General features: G+C 50.2%; 1 protein-coding gene across 1 annotated transcript in view; it reads right to left on the minus strand.

Moving 5' to 3' along the window:
• The window catches only part of LOC140741544 (zona pellucida-binding protein 2-like), a 315,077-nt gene that overhangs the window by 267,962 nt on the left and 21,305 nt on the right, over window positions 1-25,810 (minus strand). The window lies entirely within an intron of this gene.

Genomic DNA, 25,810 nt, shown 5'->3' on the forward strand with positions numbered 1-25,810 from the left:
GATGGGAGTGTTGAGGTTTAGGTATAAGGTGTGGGGGAAGGGATGGGAGGTTTGAGGTTAAGGTATACGGTGTGGGTGAAGGGATGGGAGTGTTGAGGTTTAGGTATACAGTGTGGGTGAAGGGATGGGAGTGTTGAGGTTTAGGTATACGGTGTGGGGGAAGGGATGGGAGTGTTGAGGTTTAGGAATATTGTGTGGCGGAAAGGATGGGAGAGTCGAGGTTTAGGTATACGGTGTGGGGTACGGGATGGGAATGATGACGTTTATGTATACAGCGTGGGTGAAGGAATGGGAGTGTTGAGGTTTAGGCGTACGGTGTGGGGGACGGGATGGGAGTGTTGAGGTTTAGGTACATGGTGTGGGGGAAGGGATGGGCTGTTGATGTTTATGTATACGGTGTGTGGGAAGGGATGGGAGTGTTGAGGTTTAGGTATACGGTGTGGGGGACGGGATGGGAGTGTTGAGGTTTAGGTATACGGTGTGGGGGAAGTGATGGGAGTGTTGTGGATTAGGTATACGTTGTGTAGGAAGGGTTGGGCGTGTTGAGGTTTAGGTATACGGTGTGTGGTTATGGATGGGAGGTTTGAGGTTTAGGTATATAGTGTGGGTGAAGGGATGGGTGTGTTCAGGTTTAGGTAGATGGTTTGGGGGAAAGGATGCGAGAGTTGAGGTTTAGGTATACGGTGTGGGGGAAAGGATGGGAGTGTTGTGGTTTAGATATATGGTGTGGGGGAAGGGATGGGTGTGTTCAGGTTTAGGTATATGGTGTGTGGGAAGGGATGGGAGTGTTGAAGTTTAGGTATATGGTGTGTGGGAAGGGATGGGAGTGTTGAGGTTTAGGTATATGGTGTAAGGGAAGGGATGGGCTGTTGAGGTTTAGGTATATGGTGTGAGGGAAGGGATGGGAGTGTTGAGGTTTAGGTATACGGTGTGGGGGAAGGGATGGGAGTGTTGAGGTTTAGGTATATGGTGTGGGGGAAGGGATGAGAGTGTTGAGGTTTTGGTATATGGTGTGGGGGAAGGGATGGGAGTGTTGAGGTTTAGGTATATGGTGTGCGGGAAGGGATGGGAGTGTTGAGGTTTAGGTATATGGTGTGAGGGAAGGGATGGGAGTGTTGAGGTTTAGGTATATGGTGTGGGGGAAGGGATGGGTGTGTTCAGGTTTAGGTATATGGTGTGGGGGATGTGATGGGATTGTTGCGGTTTAGGTATATGGTGAGTGGGAAAGGATGGGAGTGTTGAGGTTTACGTATACGGTGTGGGTGAAGGGACGGGACTGTTGAGGTTTCCGTATACGGTGTGAGGGAAGGGATGGGAGTGTTGAGGTTTAGGTATATGGTGTGAGGGAAGGGATGGGAGGTTTGAGGTTTAGGTATATCGTGTGGAGGAAAGGATGGGAGAGTCGACGTTTAGGTACACGGTGTGGGTGAAGGCATGCGAGTGTGAGGTTTAGGTATATGGTGTGAGGGAAGGGATGGGAGTGTTGAGGTTAAGGTATATTGTGTGGAGGAAAGGATGGGAGAGTCGACGTTTAGGTATACGGTGTGGGTGAAGGGATGAGAGTGTTGAGGTTTAGGTATATGGTGTGGGGGAAGGGATGGGAGGTTTGAGGTTTAGGTATACGGTGTGTGGTTATGGATGGGAGGTTTGAGGTTTATGTATATGGTGTGAAGGAAGGGATGGGAGTGTTGAGGTTTAGGTATATGGTGTGGGGGAAGGGATGGGAGTGTTGAGGTTTAGGTATACGGTGTGGGGGAAGGGATGGGAGTGTTGAGGTTTAGTTATACGTTGTGGAGGAAGGGTTGGGCGTGTTGAGGTTTAGGTATACGGTGTGGGGAGGGGATGGGAGTGTTAAGCTTTAGGTATACGGTGTGGGGGAAGGGATGGGAGTGTTGAGGTTTAGGTATACGGTGTGGGGGAAGGGATGGGAGTGTTGAGGTTTAGGTATACGGTGTGGGGGAAGTGATGGCAGTGTTGTGGTTTAGGTATACGTTGTGGAGGAAGGGTTGGGCGTGTTGAGGTTTAGGTATACGGTGTGTGGTTATGGATGGGAGGTTTGAGGTTTAGGTATATGGTGTGGGTGAAGGGATGGGTGTGTTCAGGTTTAGGTATATGGTGTGGTGGAAAGGATGCGAGAGTTGAGGTTTAGGTATACGGTGTGGGGGAAAGGATGGGAGTGTTGTGGTTTAGGTATATGGTGTGGGGGAAGGGATGTGTGTGTTGTGGTTTAGGTATATGGTGTGGGGGAAAGGATGGGTGTGTTCAGGTTTAGGTATATGGTGTGTGGGAAGGGATGGGAGTGTTGAGGTTTAGGTATATGGTGTGTGGGAAGGGATGGGAGTGTTGAGGTTTAGGTATATGGTGTGAGGGAAGGGATGGGGTGTTGAGGTTTAGGTATACGGTGTGCGGGAAGGGATGGGAGGTTTGAGGTTTATGTATATGGTGTGGGTGAAGGGATGGGAGTGTTGAGGTTTAGGTATACGGTGTGGGTGAAGGGATGTGAGTGTTGAGGTTTAGGTATATGGTGTGGGGGAAGGGATGGGAGTGTTGAGGTTTAGGTATACGGTGTGGGTGAAGGGATGGGAGTGTTGAGGTTTAGGTATATGGTGTGGGGGCAGGGATGGGAGGTTTGAGGTTTATGTATACGGTGTGGGTGAAGGGATGGGAGTGTTGAGGTTTAGGTATATGGTGTGGGGAGGGGATGGGAGTGTTGAGGTTTAGGTATATGGTGTGGGGAGGGGATGGGAGTGTTGAGGTTTAGGTATAAGGTGTGGGGGAAGGGATGGGAGGTTTGAGGTTAAGGTATACGGTGTGGGTGAAGGGATGGGAGTGTTGAGGTTTAGGTATACGGTGTGGGTGAAGGGATGGGAGTGTTGAGGTTTAGGTATACGGTGTGGGGGAAGGGATGGGAGTGTTGAGGTTTAGGTATATGGTGTGGGGGAAGGGATGGGTGTGTTCAGGTTTAGGTATATGGTGTGGGGGATGTGATGGGATTGTTGCGGTTTAGGTATATGGTGAGTGGGAAAGGATGGGAGTGTTGAGGTTTACGTATACGGTGTGGGTGAAGGGACGGGACTGTTGAGGTTTCCGTATACGGTGTGAGGGAAGGGATGGGAGTGTTGAGGTTTAGGTATATGGTGTGAGGGAAGGGATGGGAGGTTTGAGGTTTAGGTATATCGTGTGGAGGAAAGGATGGGAGAGTCGACGTTTAGGTACACGGTGTGGGTGAAGGCATGCGAGTGTGAGGTTTAGGTATATGGTGTGAGGGAAGGGATGGGAGTGTTGAGGTTAAGGTATATTGTGTGGAGGAAAGGATGGGAGAGTCGACGTTTAGGTATACGGTGTGGGTGAAGGGATGAGAGTGTTGAGGTTTAGGTATATGGTGTGGGGGAAGGGATGGGAGGTTTGAGGTTTAGGTATACGGTGTGTGGTTATGGATGGGAGGTTTGAGGTTTATGTATATGGTGTGAAGGAAGGGATGGGAGTGTTGAGGTTTAGGTATATGGTGTGGGGGAAGGGATGGGAGTGTTGAGGTTTAGGTATACGGTGTGGGGGAAGGGATGGGAGTGTTGAGGTTTAGTTATACGTTGTGGAGGAAGGGTTGGGCGTGTTGAGGTTTAGGTATACGGTGTGGGGAGGGGATGGGAGTGTTAAGCTTTAGGTATACGGTGTGGGGGAAGGGATGGGAGTGTTGAGGTTTAGGTATACGGTGTGGGGGAAGGGATGGGAGTGTTGAGGTTTAGGTATACGGTGTGGGGGAAGTGATGGCAGTGTTGTGGTTTAGGTATACGTTGTGGAGGAAGGGTTGGGCGTGTTGAGGTTTAGGTATACGGTGTGTGGTTATGGATGGGAGGTTTGAGGTTTAGGTATATGGTGTGGGTGAAGGGATGGGTGTGTTCAGGTTTAGGTATATGGTGTGGTGGAAAGGATGCGAGAGTTGAGGTTTAGGTATACGGTGTGGGGGAAAGGATGGGAGTGTTGTGGTTTAGGTATATGGTGTGGGGGAAGGGATGGGAGTGTTGAGGTTTAGGTATATGGTGTGTGGGAAGGGATGGGAGGTTTGTGATTTAGGTATATGGTGTGGGGGAAAGGATGGGTGTGTTCAGGTTTAGGTATATGGTGTGTGGGAAGGGATGGGAGTGTTGAGGTTTAGGTATATGGTGTGTGGGAAGGGATGGGAGTGTTGAGGTTTAGGTATATGGTGTGAGGGAAGGGATGGGGTGTTGAGGTTTAGGTATACGGTGTGCGGGAAGGGATGGGAGGTTTGAGGTTTATGTATATGGTGTGGGTGAAGGGATGGGAGTGTTGAGGTTTAGGTATATGGTGTGGGGGAAGGGATGGGAGTGTTGAGGTTTAGGTATACGGTGTGGGTGAAGGGATGGGAGTGTTGAGGTTTAGGTATATGGTGTGGGGGAAGGGATGGGAGGTTTGAGGTTTATGTATACGGTGTGGGTGAAGGGATGGGAGTGTTGAGGTTTAGGTATATGGTGTGGGGAGGGGATGGGAGTGTTGAGGTTTAGGTATATGGTGTGGGGAGGGGATGGGAGTGTTGAGGTTTAGGTATAAGGTGTGGGGGAAGGGATGGGAGGTTTGAGGTTAAGGTATACGGTGTGGGTGAAGGGATGGGAGTGTTGAGGTTTAGGTATACGGTGTGGGTGAAGGGATGGGAGTGTTGAGGTTTAGGTATACGGTGTGGGGGAAGGGATGGGAGTGTTGAGGTTTAGGAATATTGTGTGGCGGAAAGGATGGGAGAGTCGAGGTTTAGGTATACGGTGTGGGGTACGGGATGGGAATGATGACGTTTATGTATACAGCGTGGGTGAAGGAATGGGAGTGTTGAGGTTTAGGCGTACGGTGTGGGGGACGGGATGGGAGTGTTGAGGTTTAGGTACATGGTGTGGGGGAAGGGATGGGCTGTTGATGTTTATGTATACGGTGTGTGGGAAGGGATGGGAGTGTTGAGGTTTAGGTATACGGTGTGGGGGACGGGATGGGAGTGTTGAGGTTTAGGTATACGGTGTGGGGGAAGTGATGGGAGTGTTGTGGATTAGGTATACGTTGTGTAGGAAGGGTTGGGCGTGTTGAGGTTTAGGTATACGGTGTGTGGTTATGGATGGGAGGTTTGAGGTTTAGGTATATAGTGTGGGTGAAGGGATGGGTGTGTTCAGGTTTAGGTAGATGGTTTGGGGGAAAGGATGCGAGAGTTGAGGTTTAGGTATACGGTGTGGGGGAAAGGATGGGAGTGTTGTGGTTTAGATATATGGTGTGGGGGAAGGGATGGGTGTGTTCAGGTTTAGGTATATGGTGTGTGGGAAGGGATGGGAGTGTTGAAGTTTAGGTATATGGTGTGTGGGAAGGGATGGGAGTGTTGAGGTTTAGGTATATGGTGTAAGGGAAGGGATGGGGTGTTGAGGTTTAGGTATATGGTGTGAGGGAAGGGATGGGAGTGTTGAGGTTTAGGTATACGGTGTGGGGGAAGGGATGGGAGTGTTGAGGTTTAGGTATATGGTGTGGGGGAAGGGATGAGAGTGTTGAGGTTTTGGTATATGGTGTGGGGGAAGGGATGGGAGTGTTGAGGTTTAGGTATATGGTGTGCGGGAAGGGATGGGAGTGTTGAGGTTTAGGTATATGGTGTGAGGGAAGGGATGGGAGTGTTGAGGTTTAGGTATATGGTGTGGGGGAAGGGATGGGTGTGTTCAGGTTTAGGTATATGGTGTGGGGGATGTGATGGGATTGTTGCGGTTTAGGTATATGGTGAGTGGGAAAGGATGGGAGTGTTGAGGTTTACGTATACGGTGTGGGTGAAGGGACGGGACTGTTGAGGTTTCCGTATACGGTGTGAGGGAAGGGATGGGAGTGTTGAGGTTTAGGTATATGGTGTGAGGGAAGGGATGGGAGGTTTGAGGTTTAGGTATATCGTGTGGAGGAAAGGATGGGAGAGTCGACGTTTAGGTACACGGTGTGGGTGAAGGCATGCGAGTGTGAGGTTTAGGTATATGGTGTGAGGGAAGGGATGGGAGTGTTGAGGTTAAGGTATATTGTGTGGAGGAAAGGATGGGAGAGTCGACGTTTAGGTATACGGTGTGGGTGAAGGGATGAGAGTGTTGAGGTTTAGGTATATGGTGTGGGGGAAGGGATGGGAGGTTTGAGGTTTAGGTATACGGTGTGTGGTTATGGATGGGAGGTTTGAGGTTTATGTATATGGTGTGAAGGAAGGGATGGGAGTGTTGAGGTTTAGGTATATGGTGTGGGGGAAGGGATGGGAGTGTTGAGGTTTAGGTATACGGTGTGGGGGAAGGGATGGGAGTGTTGAGGTTTAGTTATACGTTGTGGAGGAAGGGTTGGGCGTGTTGAGGTTTAGGTATACGGTGTGGGGAGGGGATGGGAGTGTTAAGGTTTAGGTATACGGTGTGGGGGAAGGGATGGGAGTGTTGAGGTTTAGGTATACGGTGTGGGGGAAGGGATGGGAGTGTTGAGGTTTAGGTATACGGTGTGGGGGAAGTGATGGCAGTGTTGTGGTTTAGGTATACGTTGTGGAGGAAGGGTTGAGCGTATTGAGGTTTAGGTATACGGTGTGTGGTTATGGATGGGAGGTTTGAGGTTTAGGTATATGGTGTGGGTGAAGGGATGGGTGTGTTCAGGTTTAGGTATATGGTGTGGTGGAAAGGATGCGAGAGTTGAGGTTTAGGTATACGGTGTGGGGGAAAGGATGGGAGTGTTGTGGTTTAGGTATATGGTGTGGGGGAAGGGATGTGTGTGTTGTGGTTTAGGTATATGGTGTGGGGGAAAGGATGGGTGTGTTCAGGTTTAGGTATATGGTGTGTGGGAAGGGATGGGAGTGTTGAGGTTTAGGTATATGGTGTGTGGGAAGGGATGGGAGTGTTGAGGTTTAGGTATATGGTGTGAGGGAAGGGATGGGGTGTTGAGGTTTAGGTATACGGTGTGCGGGAAGGGATGGGAGGTTTGAGGTTTATGTATATGGTGTGGGTGAAGGGATGGGAGTGTTGAGGTTGAGGTATACGGTGTGAGGGAAGGGATGAGAGTGTTGAGGTTTAAATATATGGTGTGGGGGAAGGGATGGGAGTGTTGAGGTTTAGGTATATGGTGTGGGTGAAGGGATGAGAGTGTTGAGGTTTAGGTATATGGTGTGGGGGAAGGGATGGGAGTGTTTAGGTTTAGGTATACGGTGTGGTGAAAAGGATGAGAGTGTTGAGGTTTAGGTATACGGTGTGCGGGAAGGGATGGGAGTGTTGAGGTTTAGGTATACGGTGTGGGGGAAGGAATGAGAGTGTTGAGGTTTAGGGATATGGTGTGGGGGAAGGGATGGGAGTGTTGAGGTTTAGGTGTATGGTGTGGGGAGGGGATTGGAGTGTTGAGGTTTAGGTATACGGTGTGGGGGAAGGGATGGGAGTGTTGAGGTTTAGGTGTATGGTGTGGGGGAAGGGATGGGAGTGTTGAGGTTTAGGTATACGGTGTGGGGGAAGGGATGGGAGTGTTGAGGTTTAGGTATACGGTGTGGGGGAAGGGATGGGAGTGTAGAGGGTTAGGTATACGGTGTGGGGGAAGGGATGGGAGTGTTGAGGTTTAGGTATATGGTGTGGGGGAAGGGATGGGAGTGTTGAGGTTTAGGTGTATGGTGTGGGGGAAGGGATGGGAGTGTTGAGGTTTAGGTATAAGGTGTGGGGGAAGGGATGGGAGTGTTGAGGTTTAGGTATATGGTGTGTGGGAAGGGATGGGAGTGTTGAGGTTTAGGTGTATGGTGTGGGGAGGGGATGGGAGTGTTGAGGTTTAGGTAGACGGTGTGGGGGAAGGGATGGGAGTATTGAGGTTTAGGTGTATGGTGTGGGGGAAGGGATAGGAGTGTTGAGGTTTAGGTATACGGTGTGGGGGAAGCGATGGGAGTGTTGAGGTTTAGGTATACGGTGTGGGTGAAGGAATGAGAGTGTTGAGGTTTAGGTATATGGTGTGGGGGAAGGGATGGGAGTGTTGAGGTTTAGGTATACGGTGTGGGTGAAGGGATGAGAGTGTTGAGGTTTAGGTATATGGTGTGGAGGAAGGGATGGGAGTGTTTAGGTTTAGGTATATGGTGTGGGGGAAGGGATGGGAGTGCTGAGGTTTAGGTATATGGTGTGGGTGACGGGATGGGAGTGTTGAGGTTTAGGTATACGGTGTGGGTGAAGGGATGGGAGTGTTGAGGTTTAGGTATATGGTGTGGGGGAAGGGATGGGAGGTTTGAGGTTTATGTATACGGTGTGGGTGAAGGGATGGGAGTGTTGAGGTTCAGGTATATGGTGTGGGGAGGGGATGGGAGTGTTGAGGTTTAGGTATATGGTGTGGGGGAAGGGATGGGAGGTTTGAGGTTTAGGTATACGGTGTGGGTGAACGGATGGGAGTGTTGAGGTTTAGGTATACGGTGTGGGTGAAGGGATGGGAGTGTTGAGGTTTAGGTATATGGTGTGGGGGAAGGGATGGGAGGTTTGAGGTTTAGGTATACGGTGTGTGGTTATGGATGGGAGGTTTGAGGTTTATGTATATGGTGTGAAGGAAGGGATGGGAGTGTTGAGGTTTAGGTATATGGTGTGGGGGAAGGGATGGGAGTGTTGAGGTTTAGGTATACGGTGTGGGTGAAGGGATGGGAGTGTTGAGGTTTAGTTATACGTTGTGGAGGAAGGGTTGGGCGTGTTGAGGTTTAGGTATACGGTGTGGGGAGGGGATGGGAGTGTTAAGGTTTAGGTATACGGTGTGGGGGAAGGGATGGGAGTGTTGAGGTTTAGGTATACGGTGTGGGGGAAGGGATGGGAGTGTTGAGGTTTAGGTATACGGTGTGGGGGAAGTGATGGCAGTGTTGTGGTTTAGGTATACGTTGTGGAGGAAGGGTTGGGCGTGTTGAGGTTTAGGTATACGGTGTGTGGTTATGGATGGGAGGTTTGAGGTTTAGGTATATGGTGTGGGTGAAGGGATGGGTGTGTTCAGGTTTAGGTATATGGTGTGGTGGAAAGGATGCGAGAGTTGAGGTTTAGGTATACGGTGTGGGGGAAAGGATGGGAGTGTTGTGGTTTAGGTATATGGTGTGGGGGAAGGGATGTGTGTGTTGTGGTTTAGGTATATGGTGTGGGGGAAAGGATGGGTGTGTTCAGGTTTAGGTATATGGTGTGGTGGAAAGGATGCGAGAGTTGAGGTTTAGGTATACGGTGTGGGGGAAAGGATGGGAGTGTTGTGGTTTAGGTATATGGTGTGGGGGAAGGGATGTGTGTGTTGTGGTTTAGGTATATGGTGTGGGGGAAAGGATGGGTGTGTTCAGGTTTAGGTATATGGTGTGTGGGAAGGGATGGGAGTGTTGAGGTTTAGGTATATGGTGTGTGGGAAGGGATGGGAGTGTTGAGGTTTAGGTATATGGTGTGAGGGAAGGGATGGGGTGTTGAGGTTTAGGTATACGGTGTGCGGGAAGGGATGGGAGGTTTGAGGTTTATGTATATGGTGTGGGTGAAGGGATGGGAGTGTTGAGGTTTAGGTATACGGTGTGGGTGAAGGGATGTGAGTGTTGAGGTTTAGGTATATGGTGTGGGGGAAGGGATGGGAGTGTTGAGGTTTAGGTATACGGTGTGGGTGAAGGGATGGGAGTGTTGAGGTTTAGGTATATGGTGTGGGGGAAGGGATGGGAGGTTTGAGGTTTATGTATACGGTGTGGGTGAAGGGATGGGAGTGTTGAGGTTTAGGTATATGGTGTGGGGAGGGGATGGGAGTGTTGAGGTTTAGGTATATGGTGTGGGGAGGGGATGGGAGTGTTGAGGTTTAGGTATAAGGTGTGGGGGAAGGGATGGGAGGTTTGAGGTTAAGGTATACGGTGTGGGTGAAGGGATGGGAGTGTTGAGGTTTAGGTATACGGTGTGGGTGAAGGGATGGGAGTGTTGAGGTTTAGGTATACGGTGTGGGGGAAGGGATGGGAGTGTTGAGGTTTAGGTATATGGTGTGGGGGAAGGGATGGGTGTGTTCAGGTTTAGGTATATGGTGTGGGGGATGTGATGGGATTGTTGCGGTTTAGGTATATGGTGAGTGGGAAAGGATGGGAGTGTTGAGGTTTACGTATACGGTGTGGGTGAAGGGACGGGACTGTTGAGGTTTCCGTATACGGTGTGAGGGAAGGGATGGGAGTGTTGAGGTTTAGGTATATGGTGTGAGGGAAGGGATGGGAGGTTTGAGGTTTAGGTATATCGTGTGGAGGAAAGGATGGGAGAGTCGACGTTTAGGTACACGGTGTGGGTGAAGGCATGCGAGTGTGAGGTTTAGGTATATGGTGTGAGGGAAGGGATGGGAGTGTTGAGGTTAAGGTATATTGTGTGGAGGAAAGGATGGGAGAGTCGACGTTTAGGTATACGGTGTGGGTGAAGGGATGAGAGTGTTGAGGTTTAGGTATATGGTGTGGGGGAAGGGATGGGAGGTTTGAGGTTTAGGTATACGGTGTGTGGTTATGGATGGGAGGTTTGAGGTTTATGTATATGGTGTGAAGGAAGGGATGGGAGTGTTGAGGTTTAGGTATATGGTGTGGGGGAAAGGATGGGAGTGTTGAGGTTTAGGTATACGGTGTGGGGGAAGGGATGGGAGTGTTGAGGTTTAGTTATACGTTGTGGTGGAAGGGTTGGGCGTGTTGAGGTTTAGGTATACGGTGTGGGGAGGGGATGGGAGTGTTAAGCTTTAGGTATACGGTGTGGGGGAAGGGATGGGAGTGTTGAGGTTTAGGTATACGGTGTGGGGGAAGGGATGGGAGTGTTGAGGTTTAGGTATACGGTGTGGGGGAAGTGATGGCAGTGTTGTGGTTTAGGTATACGTTGTGGAGGAAGGGTTGGGCGTGTTGAGGTTTAGGTATACGGTGTGTGGTTATGGATGGGAGGTTTGAGGTTTAGGTATATGGTGTGGGTGAAGGGATGGGTGTGTTCAGGTTTAGGTATATGGTGTGGTGGAAAGGATGCGAGAGTTGAGGTTTAGGTATACGGTGTGGGGGAAAGGATGGGAGTGTTGTGGTTTAGGTATATGGTGTGGGGGAAGGGATGTGTGTGTTGTGGTTTAGGTATATGGTGTGGGGGAAAGGATGGGTGTGTTCAGGTTTAGGTATATGGTGTGTGGGAAGGGATGGGAGTGTTGAGGTTTAGGTATATGGTGTGTGGGAAGGGATGGGAGTGTTGAGGTTTAGGTATATGGTGTGATGGAAGGGATGGGGTGTTGAGGTTTAGGTATACGGTGTGCGGGAAGGGATGGGAGGTTTGAGGTTTATGTATATGGTGTGGGTGAAGGGATGGGAGTGTTGAGGTTTAGGTATATGGTGTGGGGGAAGGGATGGGAGTGTTGAGGTTTAGGTATACGGTGTGGGTGAAGGGATGGGAGTGTTGAGGTTTAGGTATATGGTGTGGGGGAAGGGATGGGAGGTTTGAGGTTTATGTATACGGTGTGGGTGAAGGGATGGGAGTGTTGAGGTTTAGGTATATGGTGTGGGGAGGGGATGGGAGTGTTGAGGTTTAGGTATATGGTGTGGGGAGGGGATGGGAGTGTTGAGGTTTAGGTATAAGGTGTGGGGGAAGGGATGGGAGGTTTGAGGTTAAGGTATACGGTGTGGGTGAAGGGATGGGAGTGTTGAGGTTTAGGTATACGGTGTGGGTGAAGGGATGGGAGTGTTGAGGTTTAGGTATACGGTGTGGGGGAAGGGATGGGAGTGTTGAGGTTTAGGAATATTGTGTGGCGGAAAGGATGGGAGAGTCGAGGTTTAGGTATACGGTGTGGGGTACGGGATGGGAATGATGACGTTTATGTATACAGCGTGGGTGAAGGAATGGGAGTGTTGAGGTTTAGGCGTACGGTGTGGGGGACGGGATGGGAGTGTTGAGGTTTAGGTACATGGTGTGGGGGAAGGGATGGGCTGTTGATGTTTATGTATACGGTGTGTGGGAAGGGATGGGAGTGTTGAGGTTTAGGTATACGGTGTGGGGGACGGGATGGGAGTGTTGAGGTTTAGGTATACGGTGTGGGGGAAGTGATGGGAGTGTTGTGGATTAGGTATACGTTGTGTAGGAAGGGTTGGGCGTGTTGAGGTTTAGGTATACGGTGTGTGGTTATGGATGGGAGGTTTGAGGTTTAGGTATATAGTGTGGGTGAAGGGATGGGTGTGTTCAGGTTTAGGTAGATGGTTTGGGGGAAAGGATGCGAGAGTTGAGGTTTAGGTATACGGTGTGGGGGAAAGGATGGGAGTGTTGTGGTTTAGATATATGGTGTGGGGGAAGGGATGGGTGTGTTCAGGTTTAGGTATATGGTGTGTGGGAAGGGATGGGAGTGTTGAAGTTTAGGTATATGGTGTGTGGGAAGGGATGGGAGTGTTGAGGTTTAGGTATATGGTGTAAGGGAAGGGATGGGGTGTTGAGGTTTAGGTATATGGTGTGAGGGAAGGGATGGGAGTGTTGAGGTTTAGGTATACGGTGTGGGGGAAGGGATGGGAGTGTTGAGGTTTAGGTATATGGTGTGGGGGAAGGGATGAGAGTGTTGAGGTTTTGGTATATGGTGTGGGGGAAGGGATGGGAGTGTTGAGGTTTAGGTATATGGTGTGCGGGAAGGGATGGGAGTGTTGAGGTTTAGGTATATGGTGTGAGGGAAGGGATGGGAGTGTTGAGGTTTAGGTATATGGTGTGGGGGAAGGGATGGGTGTGTTCAGGTTTAGGTATATGGTGTGGGGGATGTGATGGGATTGTTGCGGTTTAGGTATATGGTGAGTGGGAAAGGATGGGAGTGTTGAGGTTTACGTATACGGTGTGGGTGAAGGGACGGGACTGTTGAGGTTTCCGTATACGGTGTGAGGGAAGGGATGGGAGTGTTGAGGTTTAGGTATATGGTGTGAGGGAAGGGATGGGAGGTTTGAGGTTTAGGTATATCGTGTGGAGGAAAGGATGGGAGAGTCGACGTTTAGGTACACGGTGTGGGTGAAGGCATGCGAGTGTGAGGTTTAGGTATATGGTGTGAGGGAAGGGATGGGAGTGTTGAGGTTAAGGTATATTGTGTGGAGGAAAGGATGGGAGAGTCGACGTTTAGGTATACGGTGTGGGTGAAGGGATGAGAGTGTTGAGGTTTAGGTATATGGTGTGGGGGAAGGGATGGGAGGTTTGAGGTTTAGGTATACGGTGTGTGGTTATGGATGGGAGGTTTGAGGTTTATGTATATGGTGTGAAGGAAGGGATGGGAGTGTTGAGGTTTAGGTATATGGTGTGGGGGAAGGGATGGGAGTGTTGAGGTTTAGGTATACGGTGTGGGGGAAGGGATGGGAGTGTTGAGGTTTAGTTATACGTTGTGGAGGAAGGGTTGGGCGTGTTGAGGTTTAGGTATACGGTGTGGGGAGGGGATGGGAGTGTTAAGGTTTAGGTATACGGTGTGGGGGAAGGGATGGGAGTGTTGAGGTTTAGGTATACGGTGTGGGGGAAGGGATGGGAGTGTTGAGGTTTAGGTATACGGTGTGGGGGAAGTGATGGCAGTGTTGTGGTTTAGGTATACGTTGTGGAGGAAGGGTTGGGCGTATTGAGGTTTAGGTATACGGTGTGTGGTTATGGATGGGAGGTTTGAGGTTTAGGTATATGGTGTGGGTGAAGGGATGGGTGTGTTCAGGTTTAGGTATATGGTGTGGTGGAAAGGATGCGAGAGTTGAGGTTTAGGTATACGGTGTGGGGGAAAGGATGGGAGTGTTGTGGTTTAGGTATATGGTGTGGGGGAAGGGATGTGTGTGTTGTGGTTTAGGTATATGGTGTGGGGGAAAGGATGGGTGTGTTCAGGTTTAGGTATATGGTGTGTGGGAAGGGATGGGAGTGTTGAGGTTTAGGTATATGGTGTGTGGGAAGGGATGGGAGTGTTGAGGTTTAGGTATATGGTGTGAGGGAAGGGATGGGGTGTTGAGGTTTAGGTATACGGTGTGCGGGAAGGGATGGGAGGTTTGAGGTTTATGTATATGGTGTGGGTGAAGGGATGGGAGTGTTGAGGTTGAGGTATACGGTGTGAGGGAAGGGATGAGAGTGTTGAGGTTTAAATATATGGTGTGGGGGAAGGGATGGGAGTGTTGAGGTTTAGGTATATGGTGTGGGTGAAGGGATGAGAGTGTTGAGGTTTAGGTATATGGTGTGGGGGAAGGGATGGGAGTGTTTAGGTTTAGGTATACGGTGTGGTGAAAAGGATGAGAGTGTTGAGGTTTAGGTATACGGTGTGCGGGAAGGGATGGGAGTGTTGAGGTTTAGGTATACGGTGTGGGGGAAGGAATGAGAGTGTTGAGGTTTAGGGATATGGTGTGGGGGAAGGGATGGGAGTGTTGAGGTTTAGGTGTATGGTGTGGGGAGGGGATTGGAGTGTTGAGGTTTAGGTATACGGTGTGGGGGAAGGGATGGGAGTGTTGAGGTTTAGGTGTATGGTGTGGGGGAAGGGATGGGAGTGTTGAGGTTTAGGTATACGGTGTGGGGGAAGGGATGGGAGTGTTGAGGTTTAGGTATACCGTGTGGGGGAAGGGATGGGAGTGTAGAGGGTTAGGTATACGGTGTGGGGGAAGGGATGGGAGTGTTGAGGTTTAGGTATATGGTGTGGGGGAAGGGATGGGAGTGTTGAGGTTTAGGTGTATGGTGTGGGGGAAGGGATGGGAGTGTTGAGGTTTAGGTATAAGGTGTGGGGGAAGGGATGGGAGTGTTGAGGTTTAGGTATATGGTGTGTGGGAAGGGATGGGAGTGTTGAGGTTTAGGTGTATGGTGTGGGGAGGGGATGGGAGTGTTGAGGTTTAGGTAGACGGTGTGGGGGAAGGGATGGGAGTATTGAGGTTTAGGTGTATGGTGTGGGGGAAGGGATAGGAGTGTTGAGGTTTAGGTATACGGTGTGGGGGAAGCGATGGGAGTGTTGAGGTTTAGGTATACGGTGTGGGTGAAGGAATGAGAGTGTTGAGGTTTAGGTATATGGTGTGGGGGAAGGGATGGGAGTGTTGAGGTTTAGGTATACGGTGTGGGTGAAGGGATGAGAGTGTTGAGGTTTAGGTATATGGTGTGGAGGAAGGGATGGGAGTGTTTAGGTTTAGGTATATGGTGTGGGGGAAGGGATGGGAGTGCTGAGGTTTAGGTATATGGTGTGGGTGACGGGATGGGAGTGTTGAGGTTTAGGTATACGGTGTGGGTGAAGGGATGGGAGTGTTGAGGTTTAGGTATATGGTGTGGGGGAAGGGATGGGAGGTTTGAGGTTTATGTATACGGTGTGGGTGAAGGGATGGGAGTGTTGAGGTTCAGGTATATGGTGTGGGGAGGGGATGGGAGTGTTGAGGTTTAGGTATATGGTGTGGGGGAAGGGATGGGAGGTTTGAGGTTTAGGTATACGGTGTGGGTGAACGGATGGGAGTGTTGAGGTTTAGGTATACGGTGTGGGTGAAGGGATGGGAGTGTTGAGGTTTAGGTATATGGTGTGGGGGAAGGGATGGGAGGTTTGAGGTTTAGGTATACGGTGTGTGGTTATGGATGGGAGGTTTGAGGTTTATGTATATGGTGTGAAGGAAGGGATGGGAGTGTTGAGGTTTAGGTATATGGTGTGGGGGAAGGGATGGGAGTGTTGAGGTTTAGGTATACGGTGTGGGTGAAGGGATGGGAGTGTTGAGGTTTAGTTATACGTTGTGGAGGAAGGGATGGGAGTGTTGAGGTTTAGGTATACGGTGTGGGGGAAGGGATGGGAGTGTTGAGGTTTAGGTATATGGTGTGGGGGAAGGGATGGGTGTGTTCAGGTTTAGGTATATGGTGTGGGGGATGTGATGGGATTGTTGCGGTTTAGGTATATGGTGAGTGGGAAAGGATGGGAGTGTTGAGGGTTACGTATACGGTGTGGGTGAAGGGACGGGACTGTTGAGGTTTCCGTATACGGTGTGAGGGAAGGGATGGGAGTGTTGAGGTTTAGGTATATGGTGTGAGGGAAGGGATGGGAGGTTTGAGGTTTAGGTATATCGTGTGGAGGAAAGGATGGGAGAGTCGACGTTTAGGTACACGGTGTGGGTGAAGGCATGCGAGTGTGAGGTTTAGGTATATGGTGTGAGGGAAGGGATGGGAGTGTTGAGGTTAAGGTATATTGTGTGGAGGAAAGGATGGGAGAGTCGACGTTTAGGTATACGGTGTGGGTGAAGGGATGAGAGTGTTGAGGTTTAGGTATATGGTGTGGGGGAAGGGATGGGAGGTTTGAGGTTTAGGTATACGGTGTGTGGTTATGGATGGGAGGTTTGAGGTTTATGTATATGGTGTGAAGGAAGGGATGGGAGTGTTGAGGTTTAGGTATATGGTGTGGGGGAAGGGATGGGAGTGTTGAGGTTTAGGTATACGGTGTGGGGGAAGGGATGGGAGTGTTGAGGTTTAGTTATACGTTGTGAAGGAAGGGTTGGGCGTGTTGAGGTTTAGGTATACGGTGTGGGGAGGGGATGGGAGTGTTAAGGTTTAGGTATACGGTGTGGGGGAAGGGATGGGAGTGTTGAGGTTTAGGTATACGGTGTGGGGGAAGGGATGGGAGTGTTGAGGTTTAGGTATACGGTGTGGGGGAAGTGATGGCAGTGTTGTGGTTTAGGTATACGTTGTGGAGGAAGGGTTGGGCGTGTTGAGGTTTAGGTATACGGTGTGTGGTTATGGATGGGAGGTTTGAGGTTTAGGTATATGGTGTGGGTGAAGGGATGGGTGTGTTCAGGTTTAGGTATATGGTGTGGTGGAAAGGATGCGAGAGTTGAGGTTTAGGTATACGGTGTGGGGGAAAGGATGGGAGTGTTGTGGTTTAGGTATATGGTGTGGGGGAAGGGATGTGTGTGTTGTGGTTTAGGTATATGGTGTGGGGGAAAGGATGGGTGTGTTCAGGTTTAGGTATATGGTGTGTGGGAAGGGATGGGAGTGTTGAGGTTTAGGTATATGGTGTGTGGGAAGGGATGGGAGTGTTGAGGTTTAGGTATATGGTGTGAGGGAAGGGATGGGGTGTTGAGGTTTAGGTATATGGTGTGTGGGAAGGGATGGGAGTGTTGAGGTTTAGGTATATGGTGTGTGGGAAGGGATGGGAGTGTTGAGGTTTAGGTATATGGTGTGTGGGAAGGGATGGGAGTGTTGAGGTTTAGGTATATGGTGTGAGGGAAGGGATGGGAGGTTTGAGGTTTATGTATATGGTGTGGGTGAAGGGATGGGAGTGTTGAGGTTTAGGTATATGGTGTGGGGGAAGGGATGGGAGTGTTGAGGTTTAGGTATACGGTGTGGGTGAAGGGATGGGAGTGTTGAGGTTTAGGTATATGGTGTGGGGGAAGGGATGGGAGGTTTGAGGTTTATGTATACGGTGTGGGTGAAGGGATGGGAGTGTTGAGGTTTAGGTATATGGTGTGGGGAGGGGATGGGAGTGTTAAGGTTTAAGTATATGGTGTGGGGAGGGGATGGGAGTGTTGAGGTTTAGGTATAAGGTGTGGGGGAAGGGATGGGAGGTTTGAGGTTAAGGTATACGGTGTGGGTGAAGGGATGGGAGTGTTGAGGTTTAGGTATACGGTGTGGGTGAAGGGATGGGAGTGTTGAGGTTTAGGTATACGGTGTGGGGGAAGGGATGGGAGTGTTGAGGTTTAGGAATATTGTGTGGCGGAAAGGATGGGAGAGTCGAGGTTTAGGTATACGGTGTGGGGTACGGGATGGGAATGATGACGTTTATGTATACAGCGTGGGTGAAGGAATGGGAGTGTTGAGGTTTAGGCGTACGGTGTGGGGGACGGGATGGGAGTGTTGAGGTTTAGGTACATGGTGTGGGGGAAGGGATGGGCTGTTGATGTTTATGTATACGGTGTGTGGGAAGGGATGGGAGTGTTGAGGTTTAGGTATACGGTGTGGGGGACGGGATGGGAGTGTTGAGGTTTAGGTATACGGTGTGGGGGAAGTGATGGGAGTGTTGTGGATTAGGTATACGTTGTGTAGGAAGGGTTGGGCGTGTTGAGGTTTAGGTATACGGTGTGTGGTTATGGATGGGAGGTTTGAGGTTTAGGTATATAGTGTGGGTGAAGGGATGGGTGTGTTCAGGTTTAGGTAGATGGTTTGGGGGAAAGGATGCGAGAGTTGAGGTTTAGGTATACGGTGTGGGGGAAAGGATGGGAGTGTTGTGGTTTAGATATATGGTGTGGGGGAAGGGATGGGTGTGTTCAGGTTTAGGTATATGGTGTGTGGGAAGGGATGGGAGTGTTGAAGTTTAGGTATATGGTGTGTGGGAAGGGATGGGAGTGTTGAGGTTTAGGTATATGGTGTAAGGGAAGGGATGGGGTGTTGAGGTTTAGGTATATGGTGTGAGGGAAGGGATGGGAGTGTTGAGGTTTAGGTATACGGTGTGGGGGAAGGGATGGGAGTGTTGAGGTTTAGGTATATGGTGTGGGGGAAGGGATGAGAGTGTTGAGGTTTTGGTATATGGTGTGGGGGAAGGGATGGGAGTGTTGAGGTTTAGGTATATGGTGTGCGGGAAGGGATGGGAGTGTTGAGGTTTAGGTATATGGTGTGAGGGAAGGGATGGGAGTGTTGAGGTTTAGGTATATGGTGTGGGGGAAGGGATGGGTGTGTTCAGGTTTAGGTATATGGTGTGGGGGATGTGATGGGATTGTTGCGGTTTAGGTATATGGTGAGTGGGAAAGGATGGGAGTGTTGAGGTTTACGTATACGGTGTGGGTGAAGGGACGGGACTGTTGAGGTTTCCGTATACGGTGTGAGGGAAGGGATGGGAGTGTTGAGGTTTAGGTATATGGTGTGAGGGAAGGGATGGGAGGTTTGAGGTTTAGGTATATCGTGTGGAGGAAAGGATGGGAGAGTCGACGTTTAGGTACACGGTGTGGGTGAAGGCATGCGAGTGTGAGGTTTAGGTATATGGTGTGAGGGAAGGGATGGGAGTGTTGAGGTTAAGGTATATTGTGTGGAGGAAAGGATGGGAGAGTCGACGTTTAGGTATACGGTGTGGGTGAAGGGATGAGAGTGTTGAGGTTTAGGTATATGGTGTGGGGGAAGGGATGGGAGGTTTGAGGTTTAGGTATACGGTGTGTGGTTATGGATGGGAGGTTTGAGGTTTATGTATATGGTGTGAAGGAAGGGATGGGAGTGTTGAGGTTTAGGTATATGGTGTGGGGGAAGGGATGGGAGTGTTGAGGTTTAGGTATACGGTGTGGGGGAAGGGATGGGAGTGTTGAGGTTTAGTTATACGTTGTGGAGGAAGGGTTGGGCGTGTTGAGGTTTAGGTATACGGTGTGGGGAGGGGATGGGAGTGTTAAGGTTTAGGTATACGGTGTGGGGGAAGGGATGGGAGTGTTGAGGTTTAGGTATACGGTGTGGGGGAAGGGATGGGAGTGTTGAGGTTTAGGTATACGGTGTGGGGGAAGTGATGGCAGTGTTGTGGTTTAGGTATACGTTGTGGAGGAAGGGTTGGGCGTGTTGAGGTTTAGGTATACGGTGTGTGGTTATGGATGGGAGGTTTGAGGTTTAGGTATATGGTGTGGGTGAAGGGATGGGTGTGTTCAGGTTTAGGTATATGGTGTGGTGGAAAGGATGCGAGAGTTGAGGTTTAGGTATACGGTGTGGGGGAAAGGATGGGAGTGTTGTGGTTTAGGTATATGGTGTGGGGGAAGGGATGTGTGTGTTGTGGTTTAGGTATATGGTGTGGGGGAAAGGATGGGTGTGTTCAGGTTTAGGTATATGGTGTGTGGGAAGGGATGGGAGTGTTGAGGTTTAGGTATATGGTGTGTGGGAAGGGATGGGAGTGTTGAGGTTTAGGTATATGGTGTGAGGGAAGGGATGGGGTGTTGAGGTTTAGGTATACGGTGTGCGGGAAGGGATGGGAGGTTTGAGGTTTATGTATATGGTGTGGGTGAAGGGATGGGAGTGTTGAGGTTGAGGTATACGGTGTGAGGGAAGGGATGAGAGTGTTGAGGTTTAAATATATGGTGTGGGGGAAGGGATGGGAGTGTTGAGGTTTAGGTATATGGTGTGGGTGAAGGGATGAGAGTGTTGAGGTTTAGGTATATGGTGTGGGGGAAGGGATGGGAGTGTTTAGGTTTAGGTATACGGTGTGGTGAAAAGGATGAGAGTGTTGAGGTTTAGGTATACGGTGTGCGGGAAGGGATGGGAGTGTTGAGGTTTAGGTATACGGTGTGGGGGAAGGAATGAGAGTGTTGAGGTTTAGGGATATGGTGTGGGGGAAGGGATGGGAGTGTTGAGGTTTAGGTGTATGGTGTGGGGAGGGGATTGGAGTGTTGAGGTTTAGGTATACGGTGTGGGGGAAGGGATGGGAGTGTTGAGGTTTAGGTGTATGGTGTGGGGGAAGGGATGGGAGTGTTGAGGTTTAGGTATACGGTGTGGGGGAAGGGATGGGAGTGTTGAGGTTTAGGTATACGGTGTGGGGGAAGGGATGGGAGTGTAGAGGGTTAGGTATACGGTGTGGGGGAAGGGATGGGAGTGTTGAGGTTTAGGTATATGGTGTGGGGGAAGGGATGGGAGTGTTGAGGTTTAGGTGTATGGTGTGGGGGAAGGGATGGGAGTGTTGAGGTTTAGGTATAAGGTGTGGGGGAAGGGATGGGAGTGTTGAGGTTTAGGTATATGGTGTGTGGGAAGGGATGGGAGTGTTGAGGTTTAGGTGTATGGTGTGGGGAATTGATGGGAGTGTTGAGGTTTAGGTAGACGGTGTGGGGGAAGGGATGGGAGTATTGAGGTTTAGGTGTATGGTGTGGGGGAAGGGATAGGAGTGTTGAGGTTTAGGTATACGGTGTGGGGGAAGCGATGGGAGTGTTGAGGTTTAGGTATACGGTGTGGGTGAAGGAATGAGAGTGTTGAGGTTTAGGTATATGGTGTGGGGGAAGGGATGGGAGTGTTGAGGTTTAGGTATACGGTGTGGGTGAAGGGATGAGAGTGTTGAGGTTTAGGTATATGGTGTGGAGGAAGGGATGGGAGTGTTTAGGTTTAGGTATATGGTGTGGGGGAAGGGATGGGAGTGCTGAGGTTTAGGTATATGGTGTGGGTGAAGGGATGGGAGTGTTGAGGTTTAGGTATACGGTGTGGGTGAAGGGATGGGAGTGTTGAGGTTTAGGTATATGGTGTGGGGGAAGGGATGGGAGGTTTGAGGTTTATGTATACGGTGTGGGTGAAGGGATGGGAGTGTTGAGGTTCAGGTATATGGTGTGGGGAGGGGATGGGAGTGTTGAGGTTTAGGTATATGGTGTGGGGGAAGGGATGGGAGGTTTGAGGTTTAGGTATACGGTGTGGGTGAACGGATGGGAGTGTTGAGGTTTAGGTATACGGTGTGGGTGAAGGGATGGGAGTGTTGAGGTTTAGGTATATGGTGTGGGGGAAGGGATGGGAGGTTTGAGGTTTAGGTATACGGTGTGTGGTTATGGATGGGAGGTTTGAGGTTTATGTATATGGTGTGAAGGAAGGGATGGGAGTGTTGAGGTTTAGGTATATGGTGTGGGGGAAGGGATGGGAGTGTTGAGGTTTAGGTATACGGTGTGGGTGAAGGGATGGGAGTGTTGAGGTTTAGTTATACGTTGTGGAGGAAGGGTTGGGCGTGTTGAGGTTTAGGTATACGGTGTGGGGAGGGGATGGGAGTGTTAAGGTTTAGGTATACGGTGTGGGGGAAGGGATGGGAGTGTTGAGGTTTAGGTATACGGTGTGGGGGAAGGGATGGGAGTGTTGAGGTTTAGGTATACGGTGTGGGGGAAGTGATGGCAGTGTTGTGGTTTAGGTATACGTTGTGGAGGAAGGGTTGGGCGTGTTGAGGTTTAGGTATACGGTGTGTGGTTATGGATGGGAGGTTTGAGGTTTAGGTATATGGTGTGGGTGAAGGGATGGGTGTGTTCAGGTTTAGGTATATGGTGTGGTGGAAAGGATGCGAGAGTTGAGGTTTAGGTATACGGTGTGGGGGAAAGGATGGGAGTGTTGTGGTTTAGGTATATGGTGTGGGGGAAGGGATGTGTGTGTTGTGGTTTAGGTATATGGTGTGGGGGAAAGGATGGGTGTGTTCAGGTTTAGGTATATGGTGTGTGGGAAGGGATGGGAGTGTTGAGGTTTAGGTATATGGTGTGTGGGAAGGGATGGGAGTGTTGAGGTTTAGGTATATGGTGTGAGGGAAGGGATGGGGTGTTGAGGTTTAGGTATACGGTGTGCGGGAAGGGATGGGAGGTTTGAGGTTTATGTATATGGTGTGGGTGAAGGGATGGGAGTGTTGAGGTTTAGGTATATGGTGTGGGGGAAGGGATGGGAGTGTTGAGGTTTAGGTATACGGTGTGGGTGAAGGGATGGGAGTGTTGAGGTTTAGGTATATGGTGTGGGGGAAGGGATGGGAGGTTTGAGGTTTATGTATACGGTGTGGGTGAAGGGATGGGAGTGTTGAGGTTTAGGTATATGGTGTGGGGAGGGGATGGGAGTGTTGAGGTTTAGGTATATGGTGTGGGGAGGGGATGGGAGTGTTGAGGTTTAGGTATAAGGTGTGGGGGAAGGGATGGGAGGTTTGAGGTTAAGGTATACGGTGTGGGTGAAGGGATGGGAGTGTTGAGGTTTAGGTATACGGTGTGGGTGAAGGGATGGGAGTGTTGAGGTTTAGGTATACGGTGTGGGGGAAGGGATGGGAGTGTTGAGGTTTAGGAATATTGTGTGGCGGAAAGGATGGGAGAGTCGAGGTTTAGGTATACGGTGTGGGGTACGGGATGGGAATGATAACGTTTATGTATACAGCGTGGGTGAAGGAATGGGAGTGTTGAGGTTTAGGCGTACGGTGTGGGGGACGGGATGGGAGTGTTGAGGTTTAGGTACATGGTGTGGGGGAAGGGATGGGCTGTTGATGTTTATGTATACGGTGTGTGGGAAGGGATGGGAGTGTTGAGGTTTAGGTATACGGTGTGGGGGACGGGATGGGAGTGTTGAGGTTTAGGTATACGGTGTGGGGGAAGTGATGGGAGTGTTGTGGATTTGGTATACGTTGTGTAGGAAGGGTTGGGCGTGTTGAGGTTTAGGTATACGGTGTGTGGTTATGGATGGGAGGTTTGAGGTTTAGGTATATAGTGTGGGTGAAGGGATGGGTGTGTTCAGGTTTAGGTAGATGGTTTGGGGGAAAGGATGCGAGAGTTGAGGTTTAGGTATACGGTGTGGGGGAAAGGATGGGAGTGTTGTGGTTTAGATATATGGTGTGGGGGAAGGGATGGGTGTGTTCAGGTTTAGGTATATGGTGTGTGGGAAGTGATGGGAGTGTTGAAGTTTAGGTATATGGTGTGTGGGAAGGGATGGGAGTGTTGAGGTTTAGGTATATGGTGTAAGGGAAGGGATGGGGTGTTGAGGTTTAGGTATATGGTGTGAGGGAAGGGATGGGAGTGTTGAGGTTTAGGTATACGGTGTGGGGGAAGGGATGGGAGTGTTGAGGTTTAGGTATATGGTGTGGGGGAAGGGATGAGAGTGTTGAGGTTTTGGTATATGGTGTGGGGGAAGGGATGGGAGTGTTGAGGTTTAGGTATATGGTGTGCGGGAAGGGATGGGAGTGTTGAGGTTTAGGTATATGGTGTGAGGGAAGGGATGGGAGTGTTGAGGTTTAGGTATATGGTGTGGGGGAAGGGATGGGTGTGTTCAGGTTTAGGTATATGGTGTGGGGGATGTGATGGGATTGTTGCGGTTTAGGTATATGGTGAGTGGGAAAGGATGGGAGTGTTGAGGTTTACGTATACGGTGTGGGTGAAGGGACGGGACTGTTGAGGTTTCCGTATACGGTGTGAGGGAAGGGATGGGAGTGTTGAGGTTTAGGTATATGGTGTGAGGGAAGGGATGGGAGGTTTGAGGTTTAGGTATATCGTGTGGAGGAAAGGATGGGAGAGTCGACGTTTAGGTACACGGTGTGGGTGAAGGCATGCGAGTGTGAGGTTTAGGTATATGGTGTGAGGGAAGGGATGGGAGTGTTGAGGTTAAGGTATATTGTGTGGAGGAAAGGATGGGAGAGTCGACGTTTAGGTATACGGTGTGGGTGAAGGGATGAGAGTGTTGAGGTTTAGGTATATGGTGTGGGGGAAGGGATGGGAGGTTTGAGGTTTAGGTATACGGTGTGTGGTTATGGATGGGAGGTTTGAGGTTTATGTATATGGTGTGAAGGAAGGGATGGGAGTGTTGAGGTTTAGGTATATGGTGTGGGGGAAGGGATGGGAGTGTTGAGGTTTAGGTATACGGTGTGGGGGAAGGGATGGGAGTGTTGAGGTTTAGTTATACGTTGTGGAGGAAGGGTTGGGCGTGTTGAGGTTTAGGTATACGGTGTGGGGAGGGGATGGGAGTGTTAAGGTTTAGGTATACGGTGTGGGGGAAGGGATGGGAGTGTTGAGGTTTAGGTATACGGTGTGGGGGAAGGGATGGGAGTGTTGAGGTTTAGGTATACGGTGTGGGGGAAGTGATGGCAGTGTTGTGGTTTAGGTATACGTTGTGGAGGAAGGGTTGGGCGTGTTGAGGTTTAGGTATACGGTGTGTGGTTATGGATGGGAGGTTTGAGGTTTAGGTATATGGTGTGGGTGAAGGGATGGGTGTGTTCAGGTTTAGGTATATGGTGTGGTGGAAAGGATGCGAGAGTTGAGGTTTAGGTATACGGTGTGGGGGAAAGGATGGGAGTGTTGTGGTTTAGGTATATGGTGTGGGGGAAGGGATGTGTGTGTTGTGGTTTAGGTATATGGTGTGGGGGAAAGGATGGGTGTGTTCAGGTTTAGGTATATGGTGTGTGGGAAGGGATGGGAGTGTTGAGGTTTAGGTATATGGTGTGTGGGAAGGGATGGGAGTGTTGAGGTTTAGGTATATGGTGTGAGGGAAGGGATGGGGTGTTGAGGTTTAGGTATACGGTGTGCGGGAAGGGATGGGAGGTTTGAGGTTTATGTATATGGTGTGGGTGAAGGGATGGGAGTGTTGAGGTTGAGGTATACGGTGTGAGGGAAGGGATGAGAGTGTTGAGGTTTAAATATATGGTGTGGGGGAAGGGATGGGAGTGTTGAGGTTTAGGTATATGGTGTGGGTGAAGGGATGAGAGTGTTGAGGTTTAGGTATATGGTGTGGGGGAAGGGATGGGAGTGTTTAGGTTTAGGTATACGGTGTGGTGAAAAGGATGAGAGTGTTGAGGTTTAGGTATACGGTGTGCGGGAAGGGATGGGAGTGTTGAGGTTTAGGTATACGGTGTGGGGGAAGGAATGAGAGTGTTGAGGTTTAGGGATATGGTGTGGGGGAAGGGATGGGAGTGTTGAGGTTTAGGTGTATGGTGTGGGGAGGGGATTGGAGTGTTGAGGTTTAGGTATACGGTGTGGGGGAAGGGATGGGAGTGTTGAGGTTTAGGTGTATGGTGTGGGGGAAGGGATGGGAGTGTTGAGGTTTAGGTATACGGTGTGGGGGAAGGGATGGGAGTGTTGAGGTTTAGGTATACGGTGTGGGGGAAGGGATGGGAGTGTAGAGGGTTAGGTATACGGTGTGGGGGAAGGGATGGGAGTGTTGAAGTTTAGGTATATGGTGTGGGGGAAGGGATGGGAGTGTTGAGGTTTAGGTGTATGGTGTGGGGGAAGGGAGGGGAGTGTTGAGGTTTAGGTATAAGGTGTGGGGGAAGGGATGGGAGTGTTGAGGTTTAGGTATATGGTGTGTGGGAAGGGATGGGAGTGTTGAGGTTTAGGTGTATGGTGTGGGGAGGGGATGGGAGTGTTGAGGTTAAGGTAGACGGTGTGGGGGAAGGGATGGGAGTATTGAGGTTTAGGTGTATGGTGTGGGGGAAGGGATAGGAGTGTTGAGGTTTAGGTATACGGTGTGGGGGAAGC

This window comes from Hemitrygon akajei, chromosome 18, assembly GCF_048418815.1.
Source record: "Hemitrygon akajei chromosome 18, sHemAka1.3, whole genome shotgun sequence".
Lineage (NCBI taxonomy): Eukaryota > Metazoa > Chordata > Chondrichthyes > Myliobatiformes > Dasyatidae > Hemitrygon > Hemitrygon akajei.